At 36.1% G+C, this 18,275-nt stretch overlaps 1 pseudogene; it reads right to left on the bottom strand.

Annotated features, from left to right (window-relative positions):
- Positions 1–16,208: 16,208 nt before the first annotated feature.
- LOC140531594 (V-type proton ATPase subunit C 1 pseudogene) lies at positions 16,209–17,358 on the bottom strand (annotated as a pseudogene).
- Positions 17,359–18,275: the final 917 nt, after the last annotated feature.

Here is an 18,275-nt window from a genome sequence, read left to right as displayed (position 1 = left end):
TCTCCCATGGCCAGACCACCCCTGCCCCACACTTAACAAACTAGTTCCAGGGATAATCTGGGGAAACAAAAAAAGACTTCACCTGACCTCTGATTTCTCATACCAGTCAGCTCAGCACAAGATTATTTAGCTTCCAGCTGAAAGAAGCGGAGTTCACAATGCAAAGCATCATCATCATGAGTAAGAAGGAAAGCAGGAAAAACTAGACCATATAGCCATTCTGTGGGGCCACGGACTAAAACATGAATACCAAAGAGGTCAGCATTCAGACCATATTCCCATCTGAAACTTTAGAAGAGACTATGAACTGGTCACAAGCACAAAGGGCAGTCTTGGAAGAGCTGAAGAAGGATTTTAAAAGCCACATTAGAGAAACAGAAGAAAAACAGGCCAATGATATTAAAAGAATGAAAAAGGAATTCACTGAAGAGAAAAGCTCCTTAAAAAGGAAAATTGAAAAAATGGAAAAGGAAGCACCAAACCTAACTGGAAAAACTGGGCAAATGGAAAAGAAATTTCAAAAACTAACTGGAGACAGTAATTCCTTAAGAGGAATAATTGTACAGATGGAAAAGGAGATGGAAAATTACCTGAAGAAAACAATTTGATAGAAACTAGAGTAGGGCAAGTGGAAGCTTATGACTCTATGAGACATCAAAAATCAGTCAAACAAAATCTAAAACTGTAAAATATCTAATTGGGAAAAAAAAGTGACCTGGAAAATAGATCAAGGAGAGAATCGAACAATTATTGACCTACCAGAATGCCATGATGAAAAAAAAGGCCTGGACATTGTCTTCCAAGAAATCATCAAGATAAACTGCCCAGAAATCCTAGATCCAGAGGGCGAAATAGTCATTGAAAGAATTCACTGTTCACCTCCCGAAAGGGATAGCAAACTAAAACCCCCAAGGAATATAATTACCAAATTCCAGAACTATCAAGTGAAGGAGAAAATAGTATAGGTAGCCAGAAAGAAACAATTCAAATATCGAGTAGCTACAGTTATGATCACACAGTACCTTGAAGTTTCTACATTAAAAGATCTAAGGAATTGGAATATGATACTCTGTAAGGCAAGGGTGCTTAGACTACAACCAAAAATCAATTGCCCAGCAAAATTGAGCATAATATTTCACGTCAGGAGATGGACATTCACTGAAATGAGAGGTTTTCAGACGTTCTTGATAAAAAGGACGAACTCAGTAGAAAATTTCAACTTCAAACACTGGTCTCAAGATAGGCATAAAAAGGTAAAAAAGGGAAAAATAAATTTGATATTCAATATGGGCAAGCTCTTTACATCTCTATAAGGGAAGCTGGTAAGTATTAATCTTGAGCATTGCATATTCATTATGAAATACAAAAGGGATATGCATAGATAAAGAGAGCAGGTATAAAGTAAATGATGATAAAAATGTGATTTAAGGGTGCAAAGGCACTGTAACAGGAGATTTGAAAAGGAGGAAGCAGAAGATGAAAAATTACATCACAGAAAGAGGCACAAAGTTATATTGCAGTAAGGGGAAGAGGGGAGGGAGGTGAGCATTGTTTGAGAGGTACTCTTATCTGATTTAGTTGAAGGAGGGAAAAACATAATTAAGCATATAAATCTAACTAGTTCTATAGGCAGTAGGAGGGGAAGGAGGAAAGAAAGGAGAGGAGAAGTTAAAAGGGGGATTAGAAGCAGTAAGGGTAAGGGGAGTAAAAGGGAGAGAGGTTGAAAGAAGGAAGGGGAGACTAAGGGAGGAGTTGGCCAAAAATTAAAACTGTATTGTGGAGGGGAAGGGAGAAGGCAGAGCCAAAAGCACAAATGGTGGGAAAGAGAGTGGAGGGAAAGACACAAATAGTAATCATAACTGTGAATGTGAATGGATAAACTCTCCTATAAAACGGAGGCTGATAGCAGAATGGATTAAAAACCACAATCCAAAAATATGTTGTTTACCAGAAACACATTTGAAATGGGGGGGGGAGGGAGATACACAAAAGGTAAAGGGAAAAGGTTGGAGCAGAATATATTGTGCTTCAGCTTATGTAAAAAAAACAGGGGTACCAATCCTAATCTCAGAAAATGCAAAAGCAGAAACAGATCTAATAAAAAGAGATAAGGAAGGAAAATATATCCTGCTAAAGGGCACCATAGACAACGAAGCAATATCACTAGTAAACATATATGCTCCAAGTACTATCGCATTCAGATTCTTAGAGGAGAATTTAAGGGAGTTACAGGAAGAAATAGAGAGAAAACTACGCTAGTGGGGGACCTCAAATTCTTTCTCTATGAACTTGATAAATGTAAAGCAAAAATAATCAAGAAAGATTTTAAGGAGGTGAATAAAACTCTGGATAAGGTAGATATGATAGCTCTCTGGAGAAAATTGAATGGGGATAGAAATGACGATACCTTTTTCTCAGCGGTCCATGACACATATACAAAAACTGGCCATGAACTAAGGCATAAAAACCTCACAATCCACTGCAGAAAGGCAGATATAGTAAATGCATCCTTCTCAGATAATAGTGCAATAACAATTATAGGCAATAAAAGACCATGGAAAGAGAGAATAAAAATTAATTGGAAATTAAATAAGCTGATCTTAAAGGATGAGCGGGTTAAACAACAAATCCTAGAATCAATCAGCAAATTCATTTCAGAGAATGACAATGAGACACCTTAACAAATCTTGTGGGACAGTGCAAAAACATTTCTTAGGGGAAGTTTTATATCTTTCAATGCCTACATGAATAAAATAGAGAAAGAGGAGATCACTGAATTGGGCATGTGGCTAAAAAAGATAGAAAAAGATCAAACTGAAAATTCCAAAGTAAATACTAAATTGTAAATACTAAAAACCAAAGAAGGCATTAGTAAAATTGAAAATAAGAAAATTATTGAACTAATTAAAAAAAAAACCCTGAGATTTGGATTTATGAAAAATAAACAGTAAAATGGATAAAGCTTTGGTCAATTTGATTAAAAAAGAAAGAAGAAAACCAAATTACCAGTATGAAAAATTAAATGTGTGAACTGACATCCAACGAGGAGGGAAATTAGAACAGTAATTAGAAATTATTTTACTCAAATGTATGTCCTCAAACTGGACAATCTGAAAGACATGTATCATTATTTTAAAAAAATATAAATTGTGCAGATTAACAGAAGTTGAATACTTAAATAACCCCATCTCAGAGAAAGAAATCTAACAAACGTTTAGTGAATTCCCTAGGAAAAATTCTCCAGGGATGGTTGGATTTACAAATGAATTATGTCAAACGTTTAAAGAACAGTAAATTCCAATACTACATAGAGTCTTTGGAAAAATTAGGGAAGAATAAATCCTCTCAAATTCTTTTTGTGATAGAAATATGATTTTGATACCTAAACCAGGAAGAGTAAAAACAGAGAAAGAAAATTATAGATCTATTACTATAATGAATATAGATGCAAAAAATTAAAAAACATTTTAGCAAAAAGTGTATAGCAATTTATCACCATAGTAATATATTATGATGAGAGAAGATTTATACCAGGAATGCAGGGCTGGTTTAATATTAGAAAAACTATTAGCATTATTGATCATATCAATAAAAAAAAACTAAGAGAAATCAAATGATTGTCTCAATAGATGCAGAAAAAGTTTCTGACAAAATAAAACACCAATTCCTGCTGAAAACATTGGACAGCATAGGAATAAATGGAACTTTCCATATGATAACAAGCAGTACCTACCTAGAATCCTCAGCAAGCATTATATGCAATGGAGATATGCTAGATGCATTTCCATTACGATCAGGGTTGAAAAAAGGATGTCCATTATCACCACTCTTACTGGATATGCCTTTCTAAATGTTAGCTGCAGCAACAAGAGAAGAAAAATAAGTTGATGGAATTAGAACAGGTAAAGAAGAAACTAAGTTATCACTCTTTGCAGATGGTATGATGATATACTTAGAGAATCCCAGAGATTTAAGTAAAAAATTACTTGAAATAATAAACAACTTTGGCAAAGTTGCAGGTTACAAAATAAATCCACACAAATCTCGTGCATTTATGTGTGTGACTAACAAAGCCCAACAGCAAGAGACAGAAAGAGAAATACTATTTAAAGCTGCAGTAGACATAAAATATTTGGGAGTCTACCTGCCAAAACATATTCAGGGACTATGTGAACACAATTCCAAAATACTTTTCCTACAAAATCAGACCTAAGTAAGTGTAAAAACATCAGTTGCTTGTGGGTAGAATGCTCTAATATAATAAAAATGACCATTTTACCTAAATTAATTTACTTATTCAGTTCCATATTAATCAAACTATCAGATAATTATTTTCTAAAGCTAGAAAAAATAATATCAAAATTCATCTGGAAAAACAAAAAGTCCAGAATATCAAGGGAACTAATGAAAAGAAATGCTAGGTAAGGTGACCTAGCTCTACCAGAGCTCAAATTGTATTGAATAGCAGCAATTATCAAAATCACTTGGTACTGGTTAATAAACAGAAGGTAGACCAGTGGAAGAAGTTAGGTACTCAAGACACAGTAGTCAATGAATATAGCAACCAGTGTTTGCTAAAACCAAGGACCCCAGCTTCTGCGATAAGAACTCACTGATCAACAAAAATTGCTGGGAAAACTGCATAACACTGTGGGAGAAACTAGACGTAGACCAATGAATGGCATTATGCACAAGAATAAAGTTCAAATGGGTATGTGACATAGGTATAAATATGATACTCTAAACAAATCAGTGGAGCAAGGAATAGTGTATTTGTCAGATTAATGGAGAAGGAAAGAATTTGTGACTGAAAAAAATAGAAAACATTATAAAGGGCAAAATGGATCATTTTGATTACATTGAACTGAAATTTTTTTTGCACAACCAAACCCAATGCAACAAAGATTAGGAGGGAAGGAAAAAACTGGGAAAGAATTTTTGCAATTAGTTTCTGTCATAAAGGGCTCATTCCTAAAATATATAGAGAACTGAGTGAAATGTACAAGAATACAAGTCATTCCCCAGTTGATAAATGGTCAAAGGATATGAAAAAGCAGTTTTCAAAGGAAGCAATTAAAGCTACCTATAGCCATATGAAAAACTTCTCTAAATCACCATTGATTAGAGAGATGCTAATAAAAACAACTCTGAGATACCACATCACAACTATCAGATTGACTAATAACAAAACAGAAGGATGATAAATGTTGGAGAACATGTGGGAGAGTTGGAACACTAATTCACTGTTGGTGAAGCTGTGAACTGATCCAACCATTCAGAAGAGTAACTTGGAACTATGCCCAAAGGGCTACAGAAATGTGCATACCCTTTGACCCAGCAATATCGCTTCTAGGACTGTATCCCTAAGGGCTCATAAAAATAGTAGAGGGTCCCATATGTACAAAATTATTTATAGCAACTCTCTTTGTGGTGACCAAAAACTGAAAATCAAGGGTATTCCCATCAATTGGGGAATGACTGAATAAATTGTGGTATATGAAAGTAATGAAATACTATAGTGCTATAAGAAATGATGAACAGGGATCTGGAGGCGAAGTGGATGTGAAGAGAATATTCAGAGGTCAAGTCACTGGCTGGGAAAATGCCCAGAAAAAGGGAAAAGAAATAAGACTAGAGAAGGTTACTTTCTTGAGGAACAGGTATTTCCTCCCTTCCTTTCTGATGAAGAAGAACAATGCTTACCATGAGGGAAAGACACAGAAGTCCAGGCTTCTGTATCCCAGCCCACTCAATCGGCTCAGGCCATGAAAGAGCTCAAAAAGGATTTTGAAAATCAAGTTAGAGAGGTGGAGGAAAAGCTGGGAAGAGAAATGAGAGACATGCAGGTAAAGCATGAGCAGCAGGTCAGCACCCTGCTAAAGGAGACCCAAAAAAATGCTGAAGAAAATAACACCTTGAAAAACAGGATAACTCAATTGGCAAAAGAGGTTCAAAAAGCCAATGAGGAGAAGAATGCTTTCAAAAGCAGAATTAGCCAAATGGAAAAGGAGATTGAAAAGCTCACTGAAGAAAATAGTTCTTTCCAAATTAGAATGAAACAGATGGAGGATAATGACTTTATGAGAAACCAAGAAATCACAAAACAAAACCAAAAGAATGAAAAAATGCAAGATAATGTGAAATATCTCATTGGAAAAACAACTGACCTGGAAAATAGATCCAGGAGAGACAACTTAAAAATTATGGGACTACCTGAAAGCCATGATCAAAAAAAGAGCCTAGACATCATCTTTCATGAAATTATCAAGGAAAACTGCCCTGAGATTCTAGAACCAGAGGGCAAAGTAAGTATTCAAGGAATCCACAGAACACTGCCTGAAAGAGATCCAAAAAGAGAAACTTCTAAGAACATTGTGGCCAAATTCCAGAGTTCCCAGATCAAGGAGAAAATATTGCAAGCAGCTAGAAAGAAACAGTTCAAGCATTGTGGAAATACAATCAGGATAATACAAGATCTAGCAGCTTCTACATTAAGGGAACGAAGGGCGTGGAATAGGATATTCCAGAAGTCAAAGGAACTAGGACTAAAACCAAGAATTACCTACCCAGCAAAACTGAGTATAATACTTCAGGGGAAAAATTGGTCTTTCAAAGAAATAGAGGACTTTCAAGCATTCTTGATGAAAAGACCAGAGCTGAAAAGAAAATTCGACTTTCAAACACAATAATCAAGAGAAGCATGAAAAGGTGAACAGCAAAGAGAAGTCATAAGGGACTTACTATAGTTGAACTGTTTACATTCCTACATGGAAAGACAATATTTGTAACTCTTGAAACTTTTCAGTATCTGGGTACTGGGTAGGATTAGACACACACACACACGCACACGCACACCCCCACACACATAGAGACAGAGTGCACAGAGTGAATTGAAGAAGATGGGCTCATATCTTTAAAAAATGAAATCAAGCAGTGAGAGAGAAATATATGGGAGGAGAAAGGGAGAAATGGAATGGGGCAAATTATCTCTCATAAAAGAGGAAAGCAAAAGACTTATTAGTGGAGGGATAAAGAGGGGAGGTGAGAGAAAAACATGAAGTTTACTCTCATCACATTCGACTAAAGGAAGGAATAAAATGCACACTCATTTTGGTATGAAAACGTATCTCACAATACAGGAAAGTGGGGGATAAGGGGATAAGCAGGGTGGGGGGGATGAAGGAAGGGAGGGCATGGGGAGGAGGGAGCAATTTGATGTTGACACTCATGGGAAGGAACAGGATCAAAAGAGAGAATAGAAGTAATTGGGGGCCGGATAGGATGGAGGGAAATATAGTTAGTCTTATACAACACGATTATTATGGAACTCATTTGCAAAACTACACAGATTTGGCCTATATTGAATTGCTTGCCTTCCAAAAGGAGGGGGGGGGGAGGGAGGAAAAGAAGTTGGAACTCAAAGTTTTAGGAACAACTGTCGAGTACTACTCTTGCCACTAAGAAATAAGAAATACAGGTAAAGGGGTATAGAAAGTTATTTGGCCCTACAGGACAGAGTAGAGGATGGAGACAAGAGCAGAGAGGGATGATAGAGGAGAGAGCAGATTGGTGATGGGGGCAATTGGAATGCTCGGTGTTTTGGGGTGGGGGGAGGGGACAAGGGGGGAGAAAATTTGGAACCCAAAATTTTGTGTAAATGAATGTTAAAAGTTAAATAAATAAATTTAAATAAATAAATAAATAAATGATATTCTTAAGATATTAAAAAAAAAGAAACTGAAGACAGAAGATAGAGGCGCATATTCTACCCACAAATACAGAGAGAGGGAGAGGGAGAGAGAGAGAGAGAGAGAGAGAGAGAGAGAGAGAGAGAGAGAGAGAGAGAGAGAGAGAGAGAGAGAGACAGAGAGACAGAGAGACAGAGAGACAGAGAGACAGAGAGAGAGAGAGAAACATTCATGACAGAATTCAGCTTCAAGGAGTAAGAAGAGAGACGACTATGGATTCAACACAGAGCCCTTGAAAGTGAAGGTTAATACTCTGAGGTAGTGCTACCATGGTGGAGAAAAGGCAAGGACTTATAACCCTCCAGACATCTTTAAATAATTCCTCAAAACAAATTCTAGAGCGGCAGAATCCATAAAAAGATGGAGTGTAACAATAGCCCAGATGAAGACAATTTATAAGGTTACCAGAAATTATCTGTTACATTTTGGTTATTTTTTTAGCATTTCAGAGATTAAATGCAATCTGGTTTGATATTTGTGCAGTTTGTATATGGTGATATTAGAGCTCAGTCTAGCACGGGCCATACCAGAGCAGACCAGGTCCCACCAAACCAGGAGCAGAGTTTAGGGGCAACTGAATCAGTGGTGGCCGTGGTAGTTTTCAGACCTCTCAGCCAACAGACAGTAAGGTGGTCAGACAATTGGTTAGAAGGTGATTATCAGGGTTCCTTTTCCGGCACTGGGGACAAGACTCTGCTGAATTGCCCATAATTGGATCCGAATTGCAATCCTGGATCTCAGTTCCAAGCCAAGGAGGAGCACTAGTACACCAGAGTTTGCAGCCACAGGGGGAGCTGGAACCCAGGTCATTCTTCCAGGGTAGAAAACAATGCTTGTATTCTGATCTCTCTCAGATCAGTGTGCAGTACAAGAGAGCAGTAAATATACCTCTTCTTAGATCAAACCACCTTGGAAGAACCAAAAACTTACAGGTCCCTAGAATTACCTCTGAAAACATCTGCACAAGAAAACCTGAAGCCAGATGTGGTGCCCCATTCACTCCAGAAACATAGCCCCATATGGTAATAGAATTCTTTTATAAGAAGCTATGAACAGTATACTTTCAGAGAATACCTGGGAAAACTTATATAAATTGATGAAAAATGAAATTAGCCCAACCAGGAGAAAAAATATAAAATTTTATAAATACTTGTTGCTTTGACAGAGTTGCTATATTCTAAGAACTCAGCATTTTTGCATAAAGCAATCAGTCAACAAAATTCAAGTTGTGTTCAGTTATAAAAGAATTGTGTGATTTCACTTTCATTTTAGATCTCAAGTTATACAATCATAAATGCTGAAATAGACATTTAATCATATTTGCATACAGTTTGTGTGTGTGTGTGTGTGTGTGTGTGTCTGTTTGGTAAACAATTCTTTTTGTTAAACACCTTCTGCTTTCTTTCAAAGTTCAGGAAGGAAAGAAAAAAGAGGTTCTGTTTCTATTCCCTCATTCCCCACCCTGAAATACATCCAGTTGGAGATGTGTGCTTTCACGTGCATGAGAAAGCAGTTCTTCAACTGAAAACTTTAATGTCATTGATTCTTGGATTACCTAATGTACAAATTTTGGGCCTCAGACATTCTAGATAGAGGTTTCCTGCTTCATGTTATTCAGTGGATGACTATATCCACATGCTTCCTAGCTGGCATTCTACTTGGAGAGAAAAGATAGTTTTACAGATGCAATGAGAAGGGGTTTTTCTTATTCAGTAGCCATCAAAAAATATTTATGTTTAAGGACACTAAATTGCAAAGTCTATTACAATCCTTAAGGAAGCTGTGTGGGAATAAGAGAAAGAGGTGCTCATTGAAAATATGCGTCTCATATCCTTTTAGCTCAATCACTGAATCATTAAAGTCTGGGTTTGGTTTTGGTGTTTGATGTTTGCCTCTTCCTACTAAGATCGCATTCTCCCAGCTTTATGTGCCTTCCTGTGACCTCATGTTCTCTAGCTAAAACATTGACTGCATTCATCTAGTGGAATATTATTGTACTCTTTCAGGAATAAAAGGGATTTAGAATACCATAGAAATTGCAGACGGTTTCCCAGTTCTGCTTTATTGAACTCTTCAGCTTGGAAACCTTCTATGACAACGTGATATGAAAGAGCAGTGTTGCCCCAGAAAACTATTGTACTTTGATGCTTAGTCTTTCTTGTCGGTCATTCTTGCTTGCATGCCCTATGTGAGAGATCATCCTCTAAATTATGGTAACTATCCAGTATGTCCAAATCTTTATCTTGTTGAAGTATAAAAAAAAGGAAAGAGGAGGGGAGGAAGGAAAAGAAAGAGGAAAAAGGAGAAAAGAAAGAAAAAAGAAACTGTAGGAGAGGAGAAAAAAGAGATGAGTTCTAAGAAGAAGACTTCTGAATCATCTAATGTAATCAAGCAGTCAAAGAATCTTTCTGAATGATTTCTGAGTAGCTTTCTTTGGGATTTCTAAACTCTCAAAGCTTTCTTCCCCAGTGATCTCACTACATTCATACTCTTATCCCGATCAATGACAACCTTAGGCCAAATTTTAGAATAGCAAAGTGTCACTTCAATATCCTCATCCTTTCCACTAATTGTGGAAGTGAAAATTTTTCTCCCATTTAAAGCAATTTCAGACATATTCTTTCATTTGCTAGAGAAGGAAAACATTACTAACCACTACGAAATTCAGTTCTACGTAGGTCACTTTACTCTTCTACTTCTGAACATGAAGTTATCTAAGTTACTTTTTGGGGCATACATTTTTTTTTCTGCCTTTCCTCTTTTTCTTTTTCTTTCTTTTCTTTCTTTCTTTTTTGCCTAGGTAATTTTATTCTTGCCTGTGGGTGCTGGCAGTGCTCATAGATTGTTGTTGAAAATACTCAGAAAACACATACCTGAATGTTGTCACTGATTTTTATGTCACAAGTCAATAACTACTTAACAGTTACAACTACTAAATACAGGGAGCAAAATGGTACAAATGATTACACTTTTTCCTGGTAGGCAAGGTCTTTGTGAGAAATACTAATGAGTTTACATTACAACAATGAAGAAGACAATTTTTAAAAAAATATACTAATCTGTTTATAAATAAATTCTGATCTTTTTTAGTACACATTTACAGACCTGATCAATAAAAAGCAAGGAATACTGTTCTTTTAAAAGAATATATTGGGCTTGAGTCATCACCAGGGCAATATAGCATAAAGATGGAGTGTCAGAGCAGGGCAGGAGAACAGGGGAGTCAAGTGAGTGACAGCTGCTGGGCCCCAGGTATCAGCTGCAGCAGCTCCTGAGACTATCAACCCCCATATTAAACTTCTGGACATCACCTATTTGAGCTTCCAGGAAGCAAAATGGTGGAGTCATTGGAAAATGCTCTCTCCCACCCCCCTCGTTGACCTTGAAAAAATCATAAAATATTTCCCCAGAAAAATTCTATATCAGTGGGATCAGCAGAAGGGGCAAACAGTCTCCTAGTACCTGAGGGTAGGCATATTCCCCTTATTGTGGCAACAGCCCCATCTCAGCAAACCAACAGAGAGGAGATCTGGAGCCCAGGGGGGTGGAGCTTCTCACTAGGACCCAGGTGTGCCTCAGCACTCTAGGGCAAATGGGGAGGCAGCCAGGATACCCAAGTGCTGACCTTGCCTTTGCTCCAGCTCATCTGAGGAATCTTCCATTACCAGACCACCCCTCCCCCACACTTTGCAAACAAGACCCAGGGCTAACCCAGGGAACCAAAACAAAAAGAAAAAAAGACACCTGCTCATTGCTTTCTTACACCAGCCAGTTCAACTCCTGGTGCTCCTGCTTCTGGTTGAAATAACGAGAGGCCACAATACACAAAGCTTCATCATCATGAGTAAGAAGAAGCAAAGCAAGAATGAAAAGAACATAGAATGTTTGGGAACAAGGACCAAAACACAAATACCAAAGAGGTCAGTATTGAGACTGTACTCCCATCTGAAACTTTAGAAGAGACTATGAAATGCTCGTAGGCACAAAGAACTCTCCTGGGACAACTGAAGAAGGAAATACAAGAGAAACTGGCCAATGACTTGAAAACTGTGAATAAATAATTCTATGAAGAGAACAGCTCTTTAGAAAGGAAAATTGATCAAATGAAAAAGGAAGTACAAAACTTAACTGGGAAAATTAGACGAATGGAAAAGGAAATACAAAAATTAACTGGAGAAAATAATTCCTTGAAAGGATTACTTGGACAGATGGAAAAGGAGATGCAAAAATTAACTGAAGAAAACACTTTGATAAAAATTAGAATTGGACAAGTAGAAGTTCAGCATTACATTTCAGGCAAGGAGGTGGACATTCAACAAAATAAGGGACTTCCAGACCTTCCTGACAAAAAGGTCAGAACTGAATAGAAAATTTGATCTTCAAACACAGGTCTTAAAAGAGGCATAAAAAGGTAAACAGGGGAAAAGAAAATTTGTTACTCAATTTGGACAAGCTGTTTACATCCCTGTAAGGGAAGATGATACATGTTAATCTTGGAAATTGTACATCTACTATGAAACATAAAAGGGATATACATAGAGGGAAGAGATGTAAAGTAAAAGGTGTGATGATAAAAATGTGATTCAAGCATGTAAAGCGATTGTAAAAGGAGATGTGAAAAGGAGGAAGCAGAAAATGGTAAATTACATCACAGGAATAAGTACAAAATTATATTATAGCAGAAAGAAAGAGGAGAGGGAGATGAGCATCGTTTGAGAGTTACTCTCATCTGATTTGTTTCAAGAAAGGAACAATAAACTTAAGTATATAAATCTAGCTAGCTCTATAGTGAGTAGGAGGGGAAGGGGGGAAAAACGGAGGGAAGGCCAAAAGGGAGGGAAGAAGCAGTAAGAGTAAAAGGGAGTAAAAGGGAGGGGGGATGAAAGAAGAAAAGGAAGAGTGGGACAGGTGGTGATCAAAAGTGAAAACACTATTGAGGAGGGAAAGATAAATGGGAGAACTAAAAGCACAAACGGTGGGAAAGAGGATGGAGTGAAAGACACAGAGGGTACTCATAACTTGAATGGGAATGGGATGAATTCTCCCATGAAACGGAGACAGATAGCAGAATGGATTAAAAGACATAATCCAATACTACGTTGTTTACAAGAAATATATTTGAAATGGGGGGATAAACACAGGATGAACATAAAAGGTTGGAGCAGAATATATTGTGCCTCAGCTAATGTAAGACAGTCAGGGGTAGCAATCCTAATCTCAGATAAAACAAAAACAGAAAAGGATCTATTCAAAAGAGATAAGCAAGGATCTATATCCTACTTAAAGATATTATAGACAGAGAAGGAATATCATTATTAAACATGTATGCACCAGGTGGTATAGCATCCAGATTCTTACAGGAGAGGTTGGGGGACTTTAAGGAAGAAATAGATAGGAAAACTATACTAGTGGGGGATCTCAACCTTCCCTTCCCTGAACGTGATAAATTTAACCTTAAAATAAACAAGAAAGAAGTTAAGGAGGTGAATAAAATTTTGGATAAGGTAGATATGACAGATCTCTGGAGAAAACTGAATGGGGATAGAAAGGAACATACATTTTTCTCAGCAGTACATGGCACACACATAGAAACTGGCCATGTTCTAGGGCATAAAAGCCTCATAATCTAGTGCAGAAAGGCAGAGAGAGTCAATGACTCCTTCTCAGATCATAATGTAATAAAAATTATATGTACTAAATGGCCATTGAAAATAAACCAAAAATTGATTGAAAACTAATCTAATCCTATTGAAGGAGTGGGTTAAACAACAAATCATGGAAAAAATCAACAACTTTATTAAAGAAGAATGGCAATGATGAGACAATCTACCAAATCTTATGGAGTACTGAAAAAGCAGTTCTTAGGGGAATGCCTACATGAACAAAATAGAGAAACAGGAGATCTATGACTTGCTCATGCATCTGTAATAGCTAGACAAAGAATAAATTGAAAATCCCCAATACCAAATTAGAAATATTGAAAACTAAAGGGGAGATTAGTAAAAATGAAATTAAGAGAACTATTGAACAAATAAATAAAAATGATAGCTGGTTTTATGAAAAAACTAATAAAATTGATAAACCTTTGCTCAATTTGATTTTAAAAAAAGAAAGAAAAAACCAAATTACCAATATGAAAAATGAAAGGAGTGAACTCACCTCGATTGAGGCAGAAATTAAAACAATAATTAGAACTTACTTTGCCCAAATTTGTGTCCATTTAGATTAGACAATCTAAATGAGATTAGTGAGTATTATTAAAAAATATTAATTTCCCGGATTAACAGAAGAGGAATTTGAATACTTAAGCACATCTCAGAAAAAGACATTAAATAAGCCATCCTTCAACTCTCTAGGAAAAACTCTCCAGTGTCTAAGGGATTTATAAGTGAAATCTATCAAACATAAAAAGAACACTTAATTCCAATATTATATAGACTACCTGTGAAAATTGGGAAAGAAAGAGTCCTCCCAAATTCTTTCTATGATTCAAATATGGTTTTGATACCTAAACCATAAAGAGACAAAACAGAGAAAGAAAATTATATACTAATTTATCTAATTAATATAAATGCAAAAATATAAATATGTTTTTAGCAAAAAGAATACGGTAGCTTTTTATGATCATGTAGGATTCACACCTGGAATGCAGGGCTTGTTAACTCTTAGGAAAATTTTTTGCATTATCGTTTATATCAACAACAAAATTAACAGAAACATCAGTAGGTGCAGAAAAAAGCTTTTGAGAAAATGCAACAAGTATTGCTATTAAAAACACTGAAAAGCATAGGAATTAAGGAAACTTTCCATAAAATAATAAGTGGTATCTACTTAAAACCTTCAGCAAGCATTATATGCAATGGAGATAAGCTAGATGCATTCCCAATAAGATCAAGGGTGAAACAAGAATTTCCATTATCACCACTGTTATTCAATATGATATTAGAAATGTTAGCTGTAGCAATTAGAGACGATAAAGAAATTTAAGAAATTAGAACAGGCAAAGAAGAAACTAAGTTATCACACTTTGCAGATGATATAATGATATACTTAGAGAATCCTAGACATTCAAGTAAAAAACTACCTGAAATAATAAACAACTTCAGCAAAGTTGCAGGTTACAAAATAAACCCACACAAATCTTCTGCATTTCTCTACATTAGTAAAAAGCCCAACAGCAAGTGATAGAAAGAGAAATCTCATTTAAAGCTATGGTAGACACCATAAAATATTTGGGAGTTTACCTGTCTCAACAAACTCAGGGACTATATAAACACAATTACAAGACACTTTTCACACAAATAAAGTCAGATTTAAGTTGAGAAACGTCAGTTCCTTGTGGGTAGGCCAAGCCAATATAATAAAAATGACAATTCTACCTATTTATTTACTTATTTAGTACCACACCAATTAAACCATCAGATAATTATTTTTTAAAGCTGGGAAAAATAATATGAAAATTCATCTGGAAGAACAAAAGATCCGGAATATCAGGGAGACTAATGGAAAGAAATGCTGGGGAAGATGGCCTAGCACTACCAGATCTCAAATTGTATTATAGAGCAGCAGTTAACAAAACCACTTGGTAATTGCTAAGAAACAGAAGGGTACAGAAATGGAATATGCTAGCTAGTCAAGACACAGTAGGTAATGAATATAGCATTCTACTGTTTGAAAAACCTAAGAACCTCAGCTTCTGGGATAAGTACTCACTGTTCTGCAAAACTCGCTGGGAAAACTGCATAACAATGTGGTTGAAACTACGCATAGACCAATGTCTGATACTGTACACAAGAATAAAATCCAAATGGGTACATGATCTAAGTATAAAGATTGATACTATCGACAAATTGGTGGAACAAGGAATAGAGTATTTATCAGACTGATGGAAAAGTGAAGAATTTTTGACTAAAGAATAGGTAGAAAGCATTATGAAGTGCAAGATATATAATTTTGATTTCATTAAACTTAGAAGGTTTTGCACAACCAAACCCAATGCAACCAAGATTTCTAGGGATGTAGAAAACTGGGAAAGAATTTTTGCAGCTAGTGTCTGTGATAAACTCCTCATTTCTAAAATATAGAGAGAACTGTGTCAAATGTCCGAAAATACAAGTCATTCCCCAATTGATAAATGCTCAACGGATATGAACAGGCAGTTTTCAGAGGAAGAAATTAAAGATATCTGTAGTCATATGAAGAGATGCTCTAAATCACTATTGATTAGAGAGATGTAAATCAAAACAACTACGAGGTACCACACCACATCTTTAAGATTGGCAAACATGACAGAACAGGAAGATAATAAATTTTGGAGAGGATGTAAGAGAATTGGAACACTAATTCATTGTTGATTGAGCTGTGAGCTGATCCAACCACTATGTTGTGCAGTTTGAAACTATGCCACGAGGGGTATAAAAATGTGTGTACCCTTTGATCCAGCAATATTGGAGACCATTTTTACCTGAATTCCAATAGATTTCAATCAGTCTTGTAGTACACATAGGGATAATACTCCTGTTGACTGAGATTTAAACCTGGAATATCTATGGGAGCATCAATAATAGCTGCTGCACTACTGTCCAAGTATTTGTATAAATCATACAATACTTCTCTCAGTTTCTTCATGATTTTCTTATTAGGTTGAAGTAGCATTGCCTGAAAGTTTACTGGCAATTCATATTATAAAAGAGACTCAACAAAAATTCTTAATGCTTTCACATGAATCCATGCTATGAAAACTTCATTGAAATTCACCTTCAGCTACTGATCTAGTGGTCCAAACTGTTTTTCCTTGACAGTGGAGAGCTTGGTCACTTCTTCTTTGTCTGCTTTCATTTCCTGTTCATTATACTGAAAATCATGAGCAAACTTGTTTCCTCTGTCTTTGTTTCTGAAGTTGTCCACTGCCTTTCTAAACAAAGTGACATTGTTAGTACATGTAACTACTTTGGTCCTCTGAAAGAACGTTGGTAGACGTTGGTTCTACCATCTCAGCCAATGTTTCATACTTCTTTACCCAGTCATTGTGGTTTAACTTTGGAACGACGACCAATAACGTGATGAGATACTCTGAAACCAGGACAAAGTCATCTTTCTGTACGATTTCTGCTAGACTTCTAGTTAATAAACTTCCTGCCTTCTTTCTTTCCAGATTCTGAAGACTGCCTTTCAGATTATTATATGCAGACACTCGTACTTTTAAGTCATTGTCAATTTGATTTACTCCCTCGGCAATTATTTCAGAAATATTTTTCAGGGGATGCTTAATTGGATACTTGACCATATCCTACCAGAACCTTGTTATATATGTAACCAAGTAAACTCCATTGGCCAACAGGTTTTCTTGAAATTTATCCTTACTGTCTTCTAGTACATCAGACATATATTGGGCCACTTTCTTAACAACTCCTTCTACAAGTGAATCCAGTTTGGCCAATTCATCTTGTAATCCAACTAAAACATTCAGTGTGCCAACCTTTATGTTAAGGACGCTGAACTTAGAATTAATAGAAAGATTATTACTTTAGGTTGTTGCTGTGTTTAATTTCTCCCATGTTTTTTGGCATGTTTTCTCTCTGGAAGCTGATATAACCCAAAATTCACTCATGTTTATCAAGGAATTTTTCCAAAAATAAGATTAATATGGAGGTGCTGGGAAGAAAACAAAAGGGGAAGATGGAGGAGGGAAACCTGGGAGGACTTAGCAGCTCAGCTCCCCATCTCCTTTCTCTTGGGCTCCCTCAGCCCTAACACTGACCGACACAAGTCGCCTTTCATCTTTAGATGGTATTTTTATCTAACCTCATAATCTTAAAATAAGTATTCTCATAGTTGGGATATCATCCTCTAGAATTAATTTCTTTAAATTAAGATATTAAAATCATTTAAATTCTTCTTCAAAATAAAGATTTAGGAGTGAGAACTAAGGTAAATTCACTGATAGCAAGGCGTATGTTCACTTTGTGTTGCAGCCAAATGTATACCGATGATGGTATATTATGGTGTCTGTAAATGAGAGTGGAACAGTTTATCTAAAGTGCATCGTTGATTTTCTATTTCACTTAAAAGCACTGTCATTATTAATTCATGCTCAGTAAGTACACAGAGTTGGTGTGATCTCTGCCCTCATATAAGATAAGCCTTGAAATATCTTCTACCAAAGACGTTCATCATTCTGAGTTATAATTCCTTTATGACTGAAAGTCAGGAAATTTCTTAACCACATAAAAGTGGCTTCATTGACAATAAAAGAAAAAGTCCTATTTCCTAGGGACAGGTTTCCAAGAAAGATAGATGTATAACTACAAAAACCTGAAATGTTTTTACCATAAGTCTTACAAAGTCACATTTCAGGTTTATGGAGTAACATTAGCATGTCAAAATTATTTTTTTCACAGGATATTATCTCAATTGAAAGGTCAATAATGGTGCTCCATTTGAATCAAAAACTTTAGACTTAACTTAAAAGAGTGTGGTATTGTATCCAATACTGCTTTCTAGAAGTTTCAATCATAGACTGTTTTG

This window comes from Notamacropus eugenii, chromosome 3 (assembly GCF_028372415.1).
Source record: "Notamacropus eugenii isolate mMacEug1 chromosome 3, mMacEug1.pri_v2, whole genome shotgun sequence".
Taxonomy (NCBI): domain Eukaryota; kingdom Metazoa; phylum Chordata; class Mammalia; order Diprotodontia; family Macropodidae; genus Notamacropus; species Notamacropus eugenii.
This window is presented reverse-complemented; position numbering and strand designations above follow the sequence as displayed.